The sequence below is a fragment of the Sinohyriopsis cumingii genome, chromosome 5, assembly GCF_028554795.1.
Source record: "Sinohyriopsis cumingii isolate HCF-2022 chromosome 5, ASM2855479v2, whole genome shotgun sequence".
Lineage (NCBI taxonomy): Eukaryota > Metazoa > Mollusca > Bivalvia > Unionida > Unionidae > Sinohyriopsis > Sinohyriopsis cumingii.
In genome coordinates, this window is record NC_142965.1 from 9,432,102 (window position 1) to 9,451,581 (window position 19,480).

A 19,480-nucleotide genomic window follows, 5' to 3' on the forward strand; every position below is an offset into this window, starting at 1 on the left:
GTCTCAAACACACGGCCCTTGGAGTTATTTCCTAAGGCCCGCAACGAGATCCAGAATTTGTAAAACAATGCACATTTGTTCTTCATTCAGCCAGTTTTGATAAAATTCGATTGTTTCATCGTTTTCTTATTGTTTCTAACATTTTAAACTGGCTACATTTTGTATAAGCCGCTTTATGAAATGTTTCATAATGTTTTTGCCACTGAATGATTTGAACTAGATACCTGGCCTAGACCGTCTTTTCATCGACATATTTGTCAACTAAAGTATTTCTTTGATCGGTAATAGCTGTAAGCTGCATGAGGCATTATAATAAATCCGACCCTTATCCCTATTCTGTTAGTTAATCTTTGTTGATATTCCATTATAATGAGACGTAGTCATAGGTAAGTACATAGGATCATACACAAGATTGGCATGTACAGAATATATTATTGTCTTGAGGCATTGCCATTATAATTATAATTAATAATAATAATAATGATAATAATAATAATAATAATTATTATTATTATCATTATTATTATTATTATTATTATTATTAATATAGTAAATTCTCTAAAGATCTAAACTTCGTGAAGTCAAAATCCTTTTGAAATAAATTCTTCTAAAACCGATTTTTTTTTTTACAGGACCCGAATCTTTCCTTTACACTCAATCCAATTTTTTGCAGTATACCGATAGCCCATTCATCTAAAAAAAGGACACATGTTTTTGGTTCCGGATTTCTGTTTAACACGGAAATGAACTTCATTAAACCGAAATTTATTTAAAACGTGGCCTGGTAGCTGTTATATTTCAGCTCTGAGTTTGGCCACCGGTCAGGAAATAGCCATAGCCATTCTTGAAATTAAAGAAAGACCGATACCAGCACTGACATAATTTTAGACCACTGGAACGATAGGCTAATCAGCAGCATTTACGCGTCCCGGATGTAAATTCCTTCCAAGTTAATTGTTTGTAGTAACGTGCTTTTGGCTATGTAAAGTAAACCAACATTATCTGGCGATCATCTGACTTTGGTCTTATCACAACTAAATAATCCGCATCAAATGGTCTGTGCACTTAAAACAAGGCTTAGGGCCCTGACATGTATTTGCAATAATATTTTCTCATTTACTGGCTAATAACATTTTATCAAGTCATATTAACTACTTGAAAGTAAAAAATAAATGCGTCTTGTAGCTCATTCTTTCTCCCGCCAGCTGCATCCTTGTATACGTATAATTATACACTCTTTTATATTTGTTTTTTCTTCCGTTTTTTCATTTTTCATTCATTCGTCCACTTGTAATTTATATTCGGTTTTTCCTGTACCTTTTGGAAAGGTCTGTATCCGGTGAATCCGTTTCACTTGTTGTCCATTGTACACTTTTCATATTTAACTGCCAAACCGTCAGTATGTACTATATGTACTGTAACAGCATGGATGGTTTTATGAATCCTGTTTTTATTTTATGTGAGCGTGAATGACACGCACATAAATTCGAGGCGTCACTTACTTCATGCATTCCTCCACAAGAATCTGTACATTTAAACTTTCTGCTTTCATGAATAATAACGTACATATTTTATCTAGGAGTGTTAGAGTCAAGCATGGTTGCTGTTTTCATGAATAACAACATACACATTTTATATGGGAGTGTTAGAGTCAAGCATGGTTGCTGTTTTCATGAATAACAACATACACATTTTATATAGGAGTGTTAGAGTCAAGCATGGTTGCTGTTTTCACGAATAACAACATACACATTTTATATAGGAGTGTTAGAGTCAAGCATGGTTGCTGTTTTCATGGATAACAACATACACATTTTATATAGGAGTGTTGGAGTCAAGCATGGTTGCTGTTTTCACGAATAACAACATGCACATTTTATATAGTAGTGTTAGAGTCAAGCATGGTTGCTGTTTTCACGAATAACAACATACACATTTTATATAGGAGTGCTAGAGTCATGCATGGTTGCTGTTTTCACGAATAACAACATACACATTTTATATAGGAGTGTTAGAGTCAAGCATGGTTCATTCAAGAGCAGCAATCCAAAATCTGAAAAAGGAACTGGAGTTAATCGACCTTTAGATAAATTCCAATCAAAACGTAAAGACGTATACCTGGAGGCAAAAATAGACTTTGGAACAAGTAGATTAAATTACTGACTGGAATCAGATGATATTTATATGAATGTAGATGATGCACTTGTCTTACCAGGGCATAACGTTGGTCATTTACCTGATGTTTTCAGTGTCGCTTTATCAAAGGCGCCTAAGGGAAAAGGGCATTGGAAATGTAATGCTCAACTGTTGAGGTACAACAATTATATTGATTTGGTCAAAACGTGTATAACCGACACGATAAATCAATATTACGTAGGGGAAATTAAGAAGTCTCTTCAAGTTTCTGTTTCCTGTATGTTCTTTGCGATTTTGATAATGAAAATAAGATCCGAAACTAAAGATTATTATATTAGGTAAACAAACGAGGAACGGGACAAAGGTACGAAAATTGAACAGGAAATATTAGAAATTCAGACTGATGGGGTAGCGCTTAAAAAATTTAGAAGGAAAACACAAAGCAGAATTAGAGTAATCAAGCATGGCATCAAATGGATCCTCTTGCACATTCTTTGTATATTATTGGTGTGGACATTTTAGTATCAGATTTAAGTCACAATGTGCATGTATGGAGACTCATCTTTGATGTCAATGAGTATAAATTGGGTCAGAATGCTGATGACGCGTTTAATCTTTTCGATAAATCTCAACATTCTCTTAATCAGTTATAAAAATCTTGCAAGTTTTTTTTTCCTTCTATTATCCTGATTGAAATGTAGCAAACAAAAGCAAAGACTATTTTTGGATTGTAAACAAGAAAGTTTCCAATGAAAAAAATATGTTCTGATATGGAACTAAATTGGGCTTCTACCAACTTTACTCCTTGCCATTGGTTTTTCTCTAGACTTTCAACATATGGTGGAAATTAATTTTAGGAAGTAACTAAACAAAGGCAAAACGAATTCTAGCAAGCTGGAGTCAAAGACATTTATCAGTAGTAAGTAAAGTAGTTGTTGTAAAAATTCTTGTTCCGCCATATTCATACACCTTTTTCAGCACGTCAAAATCCATCAGTAAATATTGAAGCAAAACTGTATCGTACCATATTTACTTTTTATGTGGTGGAGAAGTAGAGAGAATTAACTTGATATACTAGCATCCCCAGGAAAGGAGGGAGGATTAAATATGACACATTTATTCCTTCAGGAGGTGTATTAAAATTAGATTACTGGAAAAAAGGATGGAGCGTGGCAGATCCTGGTCAATACAACTATATTTAGAAATATGAAGGATATTTGGAATTTAGGGAGGAGAAAATTAGACGAAATTGGTAAGCTCATTAAAACACTTTTTGGAGAGATGTAATTTTGGCACTTTCGATTTGGAGAAAAAAATCCACAAAATCCAAATGAGAACTCACCCCCGAGTTGCTCTTTTTTAAATTTGTTCCACGCGTATGTTAATTGTTGCTTAAGTTGTCATCTCATGAGACTGCCTAACCCGCGATGCTTCAACTTACCTTGTAAAAGACATCGTGTTGACATTACAGAGTATGTAAATAAAACTGTGAGGTGTTGGCACTGGAACCTACAATCTACTACCTACACTATTTATATAATAGACATGAGTGGGATGCCAACACAAATTACAGCATACTGGAGAGAAATCTTTATTACAGAGGACCAGTAGATATAACACAAACATGTGGCTCAACATACGAGAAAATATTTAGTGACGAAAGAAATTATGCAATATTTAGCCAAGAACAACTAAATTCCTAAATATCTTTGATTCTTTATTCTCGAAAGGAATCCAATGTCTACAAATTAGCACGAGGTAGTAAACAATAAATAAAAGCATTATATCTATATAAATCAGTGTAACTTGAATTGATGTGATTGTAAGAGTTGTTGTTGTTATAGGGTTTAACGCCATTTTCAGGAAAAGATAAGCTGTACATGGCGGCCAGTATAAATGGTGGAGGAAGAACCCGGGAAAAGCCCGGAAAGAACCACCGACCTACGAGAAGCTTCCGGCAAGCTTTCTCACGAGACTCGAAGCCACGCAGACAGATGTGACAGTGATTGTAAGAGTAAATTTAAAGTAAATTATTTTGAAAAATAATAAAAACATTTACAGCACTCGAATATATTCGATTTTGATTTAAAATTATTAATGCATAACGAGTGCTGACAAGTGAATGATTTCTCATCTAAGCGCATATGAATTCGCAATTCAAAAATAAAATTCGTTCTACCGTGGTTCAACGCATTTATTAGAAGAAATTCAACGCAAGAAGGAAAGAAAAATATTGCTAAAAACTAAAACAAGATGGAGAAATACTTCACAACGACAATGGAGCAAATAGAAGCAGGTTAACACTTGTACCCAGAGGTGTACATGGCACAGGGACTGGGAATGACCATGCCTCTAAAGAAATGGCCTTGGATTGAATTGACGAGTTCATGCTATCCAAGTTTTCATATATGTAGAATTTCATAGGATTATATGCAATAAGTTCATTTGTCTGTTAGGACGATACTGATTATCGCGAGTTAGCGATAATCGCATATTTATATCTGATTTCGTAATGTTTAAATGATCTTTTAAGTTAGGGGTTGCTGGGAGCTAGAATTTTGTGAATTTTATGCAATAGTAATCGAGCATGTGGTAGCGTAGATAAAGAGATATAGTAACGTTAGATATACCGCTAACATGTTAATTATGGTTGGTCGCTTTGAAGCGAGGGTGATGTTCTATCGCATTAGTTCAGAATTTATGCAGTGTGGATAGCCAGTATACTTCTGAGTAGCGTAAGTGAGGGAATTTTATGTACGTTTAGAAATGGGTACATAGAGATTAAGGGGTAATTTTGTCATTTAAGGAACAGCTTTCTGGGGAGAGACGGGACGGTCCGAAGACGGAAGTCCAAAAATACAAGTAACGAGTTCAGAATAAAGGACGATGAAGTCCATAAAGGGGTTAAGCGTAGAGAATAGGAAGGTTCGAGGAAACAGGAAGACGTTGATACACGATCAAGGGGAGGAAGGTGATGCAATCAGTCGTGGACATTGAGCACTTTTCACCACTAGTTATTATGATGAAATAAATCCAAATTAGATACTGCCATTAAATTTTTTGACAGAACATAGATTGAATTGGAGTGGCTGGTATTAATTATTATTGATTAAATTGTGTTATTTTCTTGTACAAGCGGGCTCGTAATGCATTATTTCTTCACAATGGTCTTGCTCAGTTCTCTGTTAAAATTCTATCTTTCCACTCACACCGAGCTATAATATCGAGGGAGGTCATCATCTAGATAACGTCAGCCAAATCCAATATTTAACCACCCCTCTTACTAAGTGGGCGACGTTACACCTGTCCTAAATGAAAATATTTTTTAAGGAAAATATACTAAGAACAAGGAGAATATTAAAATAAAATTTAACAAAGCTGTTACAAGAAGTTGTAATCATATTGAGATTTTAAAATTATCTCGATCCATGTTGGGGGGGGGGGGGAGTTGAAGCTGAAATCATCCTGACAGGAGGAAAGCGGTCAAAGACGTGTTTGTATTTTTAACAAAGCCACCCATCTTTTATCTCAGAAAACGACGAATACTATTTGTTCATCGTGTAATACGAAATACCGCGATACTTTCAAATACAGCTTATATAAATCAGGTATTAAAGCAGGAACAGCCATTTTTATTTTTATTAAAAAATACTGTTTTGTATTACACTTATACATACAGGCGTATGATGAAATGGTGGTTCCATTTTATCATTTTCTTAAAAAATCTTCCCATATATAATAAAAACGTGTGCAAAATCGTTGTTTACGATTAAACCTATGGGATTTGCATAGTGCAAACCCCTATTTCGTCCAATACAGTAAGATCCTCGTATTCCAAACAAGAATAAAATGAGACGTATGTTTTTGGGATACATTTCAATCCGTTTCGACTTAGAATGCTGAAAGAATATAACTTAATGAAAATTTGTATGTACTGTATTTTTCAATGAGAGATTATGCCATCTACTAGGCACAGAAGTCTTCATTTATAAATTACTTATTCCTGACATTTGATAAGTTGCTTACTATGTGCTTTTTCACAGCCGGTGATGAAGAAATCTTAAGAGTGGAAGTGTTGTTCTCCGAGAGCTGCTTTATGCCGTTTGAGTTCTCAATGAGACACTGAGTTCTTCTTAGGATTTTGTTACTTCGATGGTAGAATGTATTTGTAAACAAGATTAAAACATAAATAAGAATGCATATCAGTAATTTGTCACCCATTACTCAACTGAGTATGACACGCTTACTCGTGGGCAGAATCGTGTGTTTTATATCACTTCAAGAGGTTTTTCTACGCTGTGATATTCCTGGATGGAACGGAGCGTCTCTCGACAGGTATGGAGTTTGATTGGCAGAATCTTTTCTTCCCCTATTTTGATTGAAACGAAGTTTTTAGGAACGGACACACACACACCACACACCACACACACACACACACACACACTTAGTACTCTGCGTTTTGTTCTAAGCAGCAGAAATAAGCAAGATCAACAAGTTTAGTAAGATCAACGTGTAATTTACTTCTCAGTATTAAAGTTAAAATTTGTAAATGTCATAAGTCCAAAGGTGTAGAATATTCCTAATGAAATCCAAGTCTTGAATGTCCCGATTTACCAAAATCATACAATCCAGACTGTCTTTGAACGAGTTCTCAATAACCCTTATAATTTCTCGATTATATCTGAATACTGTTGTAAAGAACTTCCACATGCTAATAAAACAGTAATGAATTGTTACCAAATCTATATATAGAAATTCCCACTTGCACCCAAAATATCCGAGGGAAACTTCTGCAAAAAGTTTCTTGTATACTATTTAAAAAATCAGGACAAAAGGTCAGTGTAACAAGATGAACCGTGTTGGGGTCATACTACAATGAAGACTCTTAGAATGATAAACGAAAATACGATATTTATGTTTAAATGATTGAAGATAGAAAAATCGAACACCCATTCATAATCACAAGGTAATTTCAACCCCACCGCTTTGCCGGATGGTCAATGAGCCACCACGAATCCCCCCCCCATACCCTCTCACGTTCTTCCTAAGGACCCGTAGAGCCTCTTGTTCCATGCAGACCCTCAGGGCCAACGTCCCCACCGAGAAATATACCAACCCAAATTAGCACCATGGACGAAACACCTGACGTACGGTGCAGACAAAGATGCAACATAACTCGTCACTATCGCTATACAACTCCGTCGCACCTTCAGCTGAATGTTATATATATTATATATCGTTTAATATCAGGGACATGGGAATGGCTACCATGCAATGACGTACGTGACGCATGCGCGTAAGTGGAGTTGATCATTTCATAAAAATATAATCACGACTGCCGTGTAAAGTTATCATAATCAGGTTCGTATGTGAACCTGTATCTGACAAGAATCTTAACAGATCTTGGAAGTAACATGCTCTCATCCTTTAATTCCTGCAAAATTAATGTGAATACAATCCTTCTGTTCAGTTATATTCTGGTGAACTTGAAACCATACTATAATAATATCTAACAATACATTACACAGTTCGGAACTACAAAAAATTCAAAATAAATATTAGAACAATAAAAACAAAACAATTGTATTATATAGTACAGGTAAGAAAATACAATAGACATACGTCTACCGCTGGAGACATTGTGAAGTAAAGTGGACCGCTTACTGATAAGGCTTCTCATAATGTGAATTTCGAACGTACCTTGAGCCTAATAAGTACATTATGTTGCAATACACAGCCTGTGCGCTCAAGATAAAATTGGTTTTCCGATCGTAAGCACTTCGCTCGTGCAGAATAGAATACCAAACTCAATACATCAAAATAATACATGTTATAGATAAACTACCCTCAGGTAACACTGTACACAGAGCAACCCGAGGACAATCTTTTCGAAATATTCGTAACAATAAATGTCCATAATTACGCGACAGTCAGGTACATCACACACACACACACACACACACTGATACACACTGACACACGCACACACACACACACACACACACACACACACACACACACATATATATACCGGACTATCACGGAATAACATTTTTTTATATTTATATAAATTTATAACAAATAAATTAAAAGTAGCATGGCTTTTAAAATGTTGGTATAAAACAATTTGATATATTAGTACTATTAGCATATCAAACTGTGATCCGCCCATGACGCAATAATACGCATATATAAACATTCTTGCAACGGCGCCCTTGCAACTGTGCGCAGTCCCTTCATTAATCATTAGTAACGCATGAAACCAACGATAAAAAGTTTAAATAATCCCAGTTTTCTAAATGAATTTAATATGGTACACCATTTCATGGCAATCCTTTTTACTTTTCGTTCTCCCTCCCCTCTTATTCCTAAGGGAAAAAATACGCAGAAATCTGGAGTGAGACAGAAAAAGAATTTGGACTGGATGAAAACCTTGCACCAAGTAATCTACAAGAATATAGTTCGCTGTAACGGTATGTGTGCAATTTCCTTGGAATTTATCTAAATTGCTTATATAATCAATAATACAAAGTTGCAAACTATGTCGACATCATATGGTACATTCGCGGTTACGTGGTACATATATTGTGATGTATTTAATGTTTTGTTGTTGTTGTTGTTTCTTAAACCTATTATAATTTTCAAAAATCCGATTATTATTAATTAAATATGAAAATGAAAAAGCCGCCTCTGTCTCTCTCTCTCTTTGTCAATCTGTCTCTGTCTCTGTTTCTCTCTCTCTCTCTCTCTCCCTCTCTCTCTCTCTCTCTCTCTCTCTCTCTCTCTCTCTGGACCATCATAGCGAGATACGTGAGAAAATATATGAAAAACAAGCGAAGAGGAACTTCGCTTGTGTCATCCATCGACATCTAAAGATGAGAGAGAGAGAGAGAGAGAGAGAGAGAGAGAGAGAGAGAGAGAGTACTGTTATTAAAGCAGAATAATGACTTATATCAACTGTAAATATATTACAATATTTTAATTACTACTTGTTGGTTCGTCATTTCGCTTAATGAAGCAACATAAACGTGAAAGTAAAATTGACCGACGCAATGTTAGATGAAGCAAACAGTTGATTTTTATGAAAGCATTACAATGCCGTGCTGTATAATGTTCAAATCATGCAATTGGCAATTTGTGTAGGATAAAGTTCATACTCTTGGATTCATGTCAATATGTAAAATTAAAGCATTGGATTTATCCAAAACGGACTTTTTCGGGTTTTAGACACAGGTCGCACCCTTGGCCTGTGCATTGGTCTGTGAATGCCAGTACATCTGCAGAGCACGCACAAAGGTATGTTCCAATGCAGTCGTATTTGTCACACTGACAAATTCCACTCCACCTTCGTCTTTTATTTGGTAAGGGCATTTTTAATACATGCGTTTCTGCGCAACTATGTATACATCATTCATTTCTCACTGTCAGTAATCCAGAGAGGAAATACAAACCCCAAATTATTTTTAGCCAACAATAACCTGTCCGAAAGTTATCCTGGAATTTAATACTTGTTTCATTCAGAATAACACTACTATGTTAATCACTCAAGCCTTTCTCAGCTTATGAATGCCACTTGAGTTTCTAACTCATTACTTTCCTTCCTACCGCAAAATACCAATCTGGATCTCGCATAACAGCTATCATTGCGTTCTTGATGTCGGCTCGTTATATTACAGACAATCAACGCATGCAAATCAAGGGGGTTTATATGTAACTGTCCCTAACTTATGCAAATTGCATAGTTCGGGAACAAATAAATACTTGATTGCATGGACCCACCACGATAGTCGAAAGGAGCATATTGGTCTGCTGCTGTCCGTTCACACGTTCGTATGTCAATAAATTCTTAAGTTAGTAAGTCCGTCACGAATCAGAACAAATAATGGACAAAGAGCCCCTATATTTCATATGGTATAAAATGGCGATATGCAGATGACCAAATTCTATTTTAAAGCCATTATAGCAGTTTTCCATGTTATACAAATACATTCTTGATCTAACTTTATGACACAAACTTTCTTTGCGTCACCGAATTGACTATATTTTATCCCTATAGATACGTGTAAACAAATATTCTTTATTGGATAATGAGTTTGTTCTTTGTATCTTAAATTTATACGATCTTATATCATCTCTATGAAAACGTTTGAGTTTATCACTGTCTGGATTGTGCCATTATTTCTGTTCTTAGAAACAGTTCGTACTGTTTGCGCAACGAAGCTTTGCATGCTGTAGGTGATCCTGGAAACTGCTACCTGTTGTGAAATAGGACAAGCCGGAGAGTCCGTCATTAAAATAATATTAAAACAGCAGTGATATGTGTGTCAGTTAAGACCGTTGTATAAGTTCAACTAATGAGCTGATTGCCTGCACGAGGCGGTTATTTTTTTTTCTTGGAGGGTGGTGGTGGTTCACACAGGATTTAGAAGTGTGACAGAAACAATCTGATCCTCGTGTTGAAGAGAACAAGAGAAGAAGAAAAAAAATCCCCAACAAAATACGCTTTAGTATCAATTTGGTTTTACAAATTTAGAAGTGGAACAGAACGCACTACTTTTACTCTCCAGAAAATGCATGAATTTGTATAGTTTACTTGATTACTATTTAGGCATAGTTAAGGGAATCAAGATGGAGTCCACTGAGGGAAATTGTATTTATTGTTTGATCAACTAATGTTTAGAGAGCTATGTTTTGTCATAAGAGGAATCGATAAAAGACATTTATAGTTACAGAAAATAATTCTTGTTTGAAGAGTAATTACCTATGGAAAACAAAATGATCGTACTCGTTTAAATATAATTTCATGTCAATATATAAAAACAGATGAAAATATATTTTATGTTTTCATTTACAATTGGTCTTCAGACAAATATCACTTCAGTTTGGAAGACAAATGTGAAACAAATTTAGTATTATTATAAGCAATCATAAAGACTATGAACTATTGTGCGACTTATTATCTGTCCGTAACCACAATTCCTCTTAAACCGCTGGGTGGAAATTAACTAAAATTAGTACACGGGCTTTTCATGTGGCATCGTGGTCAATGAATGGGGGTAAAAAATACGATACACACAAACTGGAATAATAGTGATATTTCTGGAACACTGTTTGAAAAAACATGGAACACTTATTTGGCGAAGGACGACGGCACCTAATACATGCAAATGATTTTGAGTTGGCAGTTCTAATTCACCGTCTGTGTGGAGTTGGGGGAATGTAGGTCTGAGCGGGCTATAAAAAGAGGGTGCACTTTTCCATGGCGAGCTAGGAAGGAACTCTGGTTTTGCAATTGAAAAATTGATCACTGATAGAGAATCCTTTTATTGTAAACATCCCAAAGTCACTGAAATTTGCTTTCAGGACTATTACGATAACAAATAGGTAAATCCTTGTGGCTTTGTGGAATGTGGTTTATGTTTAATTTATATTGTGTGCTTGGCTTATTTCCGTTAGTTATGGAAGGGTTTCCAACTACATGCTTATTGTCATTTTTTTGTCTTCCCAATTTTTCTCATGATTATAAATATTAAACAAGATGTTTATTAAAATTTAAGTCGAAGTCCTTAACTTGTTTACAATTTGATTGAATTTTCCATACAAAATCACTAATTTTTCAGAAACGTTTAGTGCGTCATAGGTCAGGTTACATTTCATATATCAAGGAGACTTATTCATTTATCTTTTATGATCAGTCTGCAGAATCATTCAAAATTTTAATAAGATAAAATTTGAGAGGAATTCGTTATTCACAATATTCATCGGAGTCGGTGTATTTTGCTTTCAGGACAATTACGAAAGTAAACAGATTTCACAGATTGGTAAATCCTTGTGGCGTTGTTGTATGTGAATTTGTGAATTTAGGGAATTCTATGAGTCTCGAAACTAACCAAGTCAGTGAAAAGATACAAATTACTAGATATAACTATGATATATTTTCAAATGCAGGCAATCTTTGTTGTACAGGAGGGATATATATAATAGATTAAACAAAAATGAGTTGGAAGACTGTATATTGACACGGTACCACACTTATATGCAAAGTTCTTCGCTGGGTCGTTAAATGTGGTATTTACGCTCTGTTGATAATTTCTTTCTCATGCTCTTACTCTCTAATGTATAGGCATATCCCTTTTTCTTTTATAGATACGGCGCATTGAGTCATGTGACCTCTTTGAGTGGCATACATCTGCTCGCCGGTCCGGCAATGCCGTCAAACACCAACCAGAGGGGACTTCGAGAAATATATACTTTGCCTTCACCTTGTGCAGAGGCAGGTGTGCCAGATAAACATACTTAGCATGGATGCATATAAATTAGCGTCAGAATATTACGTTATACATATCTAATGACATACTTGTACTAGTCCAGGCAAAAAACAAAGTCACAAAGAATATGTCTTAATCAGTTGATTAATTTGGTAGTAGACTCACAAACACTTGCCCATTTAGACATAAAGTTTAAACCGATAAGCATGAAAGCACCGTACATGTTACAAGAAACTCTTGATCATTATTTATATGAAATAAATAGACAATGTCGAGCATTAAATGACGTGTTGGAGAAAGACAGTGCATGGAATATTTAATATGGATCCGTATTTCATAAAATAGGAACTAATGCAAGTCTGTCTGCCTCTGTCTGTCTGTCTGTCTGTCTGTCTCTCTCTCTCTATATATATTTAGAACGGACAATAGACAATATTCCAGTCTGACACTGATCAGTTAGTGCGAAGTAATATCTGGAAAAGTTGTGTTTCTTCTCGTTTTCAGATCGATGAAACGATTGAAAGTTTTCAACTTGCAGTTCAACTCAATAGAACACTTCAAAACGTGTCAGTGGTAAGTCTCGTAAATGAAAATTCTCGAAAATGTCCTGCACAATGTACGTTAGATTCTCACCAACAGTCGCCGTTTTGATTTATGTATCTATCAACCATACTTATATGGTAGAATCTAATTCTTTGCTGCAACGGTAAAAGAAAGAAAGACTTTCTGCATCAAAAGGTAATGGAAATCAACAGAAACAAATTTTGTTATTTTGTTCAGTGAAGGGAGTAATGTTACATTTTTTTATTTTTCTGCGCTATGAAACTCTTATCAGTGATATTAAACGCAAGTGTAGGTATGAATACACTATATCTAGCAGAAGTAATGATTAATATATTCCGGTTTCTTGCTTAAGTGTCAATCCACATATGCGTTTTCGTCATTAATATGAAGAACTGTATATCATATACCAAGTGCTCTATTTCAGGCAAAAGAGAAAAAGAAGGAAAACTGTGTGATGACCCGACTCAGTCACCATCGAACAAACCTTTCAACGATATTGGAAAACTAGCTAATTTCGGAGATTGACAGGTAAAGTTATTACTAAAATATACTACTCCATTGGGCAACTATTTATGAAAAGATATGGATGTAGTTTTATATATAAGAGGATAAAATTAAAATTATTAAAATAACTATAATGAGTAGTTAAAAAAGGGATCACTGTGTTCAATACCGTTTTGCTGATCCATTAGAGGATCAAACGTAACCTAATCAAAAGCCTGACCAATAAATGTGTCAGCAAAAGGAATAATTTCCTAATCAACATCAGTTTAAGAGCTTTTCTTGCCGTAGCTCATGTAACTGCACATTCTGGGCATAGATCAGGGATTTCGTTTTCAATATAAGCGATTTTCTGATGCAGCCTTATCTCGAGTTAGGTCATTGACTGGAAGTAACTGACTATATACCATCGGAAATGACGATACTGTTCCGACTGTCATGGCTCCTGGGATCAAGCCCGATAACAAATTATCAAAATGGAGAGGAACACTAAAATAAAGCCGCTCTCTACTCCCTGAATAAGAACAGTTTCACATGAAACCGTCTTCTCAGAAAAAGGCAAAGTAACTGATAATATCAGACTCAGAGAATCTCCTGCCAACTTTAAAATTGAAAGTGATAAATGTTTCATAATTCTCGTTAACAAAATCACGACTTCAAATGTAATGTTTTTTTATAATATATAGGGCCAACCATCGAAACAGAGGAAGACAGCGGTAGAGTCATGTATCAACGCTTTTAGAAAGATGAAGAATTATATGATCAATTTATGTATCTTGTCAGGTAACTATGCCAAGATAGCTTTGCTGTGATTTTAAAAAAAAGTACCGCTCTATTTGATGTTCTTTCTCCTAAAATAAATCTGTCACCATGTCAAAAAAGTTAAATTAAATAGGACTTTATGCAAACTTGGCATTATTGTACTTTTAGTTGATAATTGTCAAACTTATATCAAAATCTTCATAAACACAACATTTCATTTGCAAAATACATCAGTCTGTATTAGCGCAATTGATTCTAAAGGTATCACAATATATGAATAAAATGAAAGTAGCATTTGAAAATCTTAGAAAATTAACACTCGAACCTGTGACATTTTTGTAGAAAGAAAATACAACAAATTGTCAAACTCGATACGCATTAAGCTATGTATTACTAACGTACGAATGGGATTTTATTTTTAAATGTTTGGCTAGCTGTTTCTGTGCTGAAATCCTTGAATTTAAGTTGCGATTCTTGCCCTGTTTATGATGTTAGGTGCAATCCTCGTTTTGGCAACCAAATTTATTATTATTGTTATTATTATTATTATTATTATTATTATTATTACTACTGTAGGAGAAATACAGTCTTGGAGGGGAAGTAAAACCCTACCATTTGGCTGGGATGTGCGATGCCAGGTCCAATTCAGGGGATCCTTCAGTACTGACCATTCATAAAAAAGACACGTTTTCTTTTCATGCCCTGACCAATCTCCGTATTAAACACCTTTCGAACTGAAAGAGCTACTGAAATATATAGTCATTGGGTCCGAATTCAGTCGTTACGCGTCAGTCAACTCCACTGTTGTTTATGGATCAATGCATGTTTAAAATGTGGGGCCTATTGAGACACGCAACACTGAACACAGAAGGCTTTTACCGGGGCATGTACCTTATATCAGTGGCTGACTCGTAAACCCCTGAAGTGAACCAGCATTGAGTCCTTAAATGATTTTTCTGCATGTTGAGTGGAGTGTGTCATGTGTTGACGTAAAGTGAATTAACCTTTTTGTAGACTGTATTTGTCCTAAGTGATTTATTTATTAATAGATTATGTATGAAACAGTGAACAATTTGGTTGCCCTCAGGCCATGCATAATGCTTATATTTACGCCAGAGTTTTCCAAATAAAAGTATTCCTGTCGCTCGCTATATATATATATATATATATATATATATATATATATATATATATATATATATATATATATATATATATATATATATATTAAAATTAACATGGCATTTCAAATGTTTCTCTAAAGCAAATTGATATACCAATACTATCGGTATATCAAATTGTGATCCGCCCATGGCGCAATGATACGAATATATAAACATTCTTTCAACTCCAGGCCTATAGACCAATGATGAATTTATACTCATTCATAAATCATAAATGACATACGAAAGAAACGATAAAAAGTATTAATAGTCCCTGTTTTCTAAATGAAATTAAAATGGTACACAATCTCATCGGAATCCTTTCTTTTTCCATCTATTCCCCTATCCCCTCTCATGCGTAAGGGACAAAATAAGCAAAAATCTGGAGTGGAGAGAATAAATTACGAGCGTTAGAGAGAGAGAGAGAGAGAGAGAGAGAGAGAGAGAAGTTTATAGTCTTTAATTAAAGCAGAACAATACTTTAGATTAACTGTGAATGTATTAAAATATTTTAATTACTTCTTGTTGGTTCGTCATTTTGCTTAGTTTGTATTCCACGCTAATTGTCATGCGCCATTACGTGAATGCTTGACAGTTCAGGGTCAGTGTACAAGTAGCTAACCGTGCTTGTAGTGCACTACTTTCTTTATAAAAACCATATTTCATGTTTAAATCATGTGTGTGTCTTATATTGGTTTTATAAATTTGAATACAAATAGAAGTCAAAAAGAAAACAATCAACTTCTCAATTTGCATATGTGATTGTTAACAACGAGAAAAATCATAGAACTACATTTTGTAGCGGACACACTCGCAGTGATATGAGTAGTTCATTCACTCGGTCAATATAGAGTTGCCCAGAGCATATGGTAACTCCATTCAAAGTGCTAACAGGCGCGTTTGTCTGTGATATAAATAAAATATATGCATCAATGATAAACCACTCCCTGTATAAAGAAAACTGATTAAATCTCGTGGTATATATATATATATATATATATATATATATATATATATATATATATATATATATATATGAACCTCTTAAAATAATTACAGTAAAAGGAACAATTTCGCTTTACCTACTTACAATATGAAAGAAGCGAGTAGATTCTCTTTCATTTAGACGAAAAGGTAACTTCCTAGTCTTAACCCGGACACATTTTACTTCAAATGTAGAATAAAACAAAGAAATTAACAATTTAATGTAAACATCCTTACTGCATTTCATTGTTGCAGGTTGTGAAGAAACTGGGATTCCGTGGTTCGGTTAAGGATTTTTTCGACAGTCTTCTTAACAATCACAGATTCTAGTCAAACGATTCTGTAAGTACCAAATATACAAACAAAACAAAATAGCCAATACACTTAACTTATTGCAATGTCCTTTTCAAATAATAAATAGAAAACAAATTACTCTTTTTACAGGTTACTTGTGACATTCTCTACAAATTCTTCCTTGCATTTCATACTATTGATAACTAATTATGGTCAGAATCCAGGTGGTCAACCGTAACAACGGTGACTTTGCCACCTTGTAGGTGGACTGATAACAGTGTGAATTTCTCACAACGTTTGTATTATTACCGTTGTGGAGATTTCCACCGTGTTATTTCCTTCTTTCATCTCTTTTCTCTTATTCAACCCTGGTGGATCACCAGACAGACAATCAAACTATTACTTTTGACAGCTTGTCAACACACACCCGTCTTCGTAATTCGCTCTGTGAGTATTTATAATCCAAAGCAACCAATCAGAAACAAGAGATTTGTCATTCAGTTAAGTTTGTGCGTTGCCGTTAAGCTGAGTTCAGCTTAAAAACAAAAGCAGCTAGCCGACAATGTCCGTGAATTTACACATGGATCAAACGTTGCCCATAAAAATCAAAAGAAGCAAAAATGGCAACGCTTGAAAGGAATCGTTATCCAAAGACATAAGGAGTATGAGTGTATTTCATTTATGGCTTGTTATGAAAAATTACTCGAGATATTTGCTCACGAAGTCAGCAGGGCAGAACGTGTTCTAAACATTGTAACCTTACACTACATTTTAAATTGCCACGGTGAAACCAACAATTCCTTCTTATAATGAGATAGATATACACTGTTTTATATAAATATTATGTCTCATAGTTATTGTTATTTCCAATAATAAGCTTTAATACATTTTGTTGTTTCTATAAGAAATGAAATTGTATTATTTAGATCATATCGGATGTGTATCTCGCCGGGGCAGTAGTGAGATGCAATACACACATTTAATAGAGACTGTAGAACGGCGGCGTTACACTATGTATAATGTTTTTTGCAGTATTAGTTACATGCTTTGCGTTCCTTATTGTATGTAATGCTTTCCATATAATATGCTCCACAGAATTAGTTACATGTCGTGCAAATTCAGTTATATGTTGTACATTTGTTACGATTAAGGCGTACGTTATAAATATATGCGGTTCATTTCTAATGTATCCTGTGCATTTCTAAATGTATCGTGTTCATTTCTATATGTATCATGTTCATTTTTAAATGTATCATGTTCATTTTTAAATGTATCCTGTGCATTTCTAAATGTATCCTGTGCAATTCTAAATGTATCCTGTGCATTTCTAAATGTATCAAGTACATTTCTAATTACATAATGTACTTAGTTTATGATATCATGAAATCTCGATATCTTCCTACATTGTGCGAGGTGATACATATATGATGTCCCTGCTTCGATACTCACAGCGGATATTTTAATATATGGTTTACATATTTGTATTATATTTTTGCGCATTTATATTTTATAATATGCTCATTTTTGTCTCCGTAGCTTTACATTGCCGAAGTCTTGGAGTATTGTATGATACTGAACACCTTGTTATTGCATCCACGTGCACGACACGTGTGTCTAATAATAGTATAATGTATTAGGAACTACTTTGTGGGGGGAAAACATCTTCACTTATTTAGCAAACATTTTAGGTTCAATACGATTAAAATCAGATGTACACTGTTCAACGCGAAGATCTGACAGCGACCGCTTAGGGGTCATGTTCGGGTGAACAATGTTGTTACTATCAGCCAGTCAGACTAAGTTGTATATCCTGGTGCTTCAGTGTGGCTGAAGTGCACCAATGTGTGCCGAACGATTTAATTCACTTCCGCATTTTTAAAAAAATGCATTTCCATTGGCTAATTTAAAGGTCACCAGAACATGACCCCTAAGCACTCACTGTCAGATCTTTCCGTAGGGCAGTGGAGATCTGGCCTTAATCAGATTGCTTTAGGCTTTGGTTTATTAAATTTGTTTGTCATTTCTTTTACGAATCTATGCTCCTAAAATAAGTAACAGAAAAGATTGTAAGAACACCAGCTTTGTAAACGTTAACAAATATAATTTATTTCCCTAGAATGCAAAGTCAAAAAGAGAACAAACAGCTTACGCTATTGCGAATTAAATCCCAAAATAAAAATTACAAAATTAAAGACACAAGTCCTAATAATATAATGTCCTGATTAAAACTCAGTACAAGTCACGAAGAGATCCAAAACTGATGGCGATGACGGGTCCGTTATAGCTTGTTGAGTGCTGATGTGTCAACAGTCTTTTATTGAATCACAGTAATTAGAAGGTTAGAAGATATTATACATTCCAGTGAATGTCGTTATCGAAGAATTTTATAAGAGCACTTTTCTATTTTCAGAGAAAATAATCACTTGAATCCAGTAAGTTCAAGAAAATAAAATTCAGCCCAAACAGGTCACAACGTAATAAAACTTAAAAGTGCTAGATGTTAAAGCACGAATGGTAAAATCATCACAGTTACAATTATATATATATATATATATATATATATATATATATATATATATATATATATATATATATATATATATATATATATATATATATATATATATATATATATATATATATATATATATATAGTTATCTACTTGCCTTCAGGTACAGTTAATATTTTCTGTAAAAAGAGCGTTACCTAATGGAAATTACCTTTTAGAAAGATCTAATGAGAGTTGTGTACTTACAACACAATAACTCGCAAATTTCACTAAGGAAATTAAAAAGCCATGACCCAAA

At 34.5% G+C, this 19,480-nt stretch overlaps 1 protein-coding gene across 1 annotated transcript in view; it reads left to right on the forward strand.

Annotated features, from left to right (window-relative positions):
• The window catches only part of LOC149798610 (uncharacterized), a 141,670-nt gene that overhangs the window by 47,484 nt on the left and 74,706 nt on the right, over positions 1-19,480 (forward strand). The gene's annotated exons all lie outside the window — the stretch shown is intronic.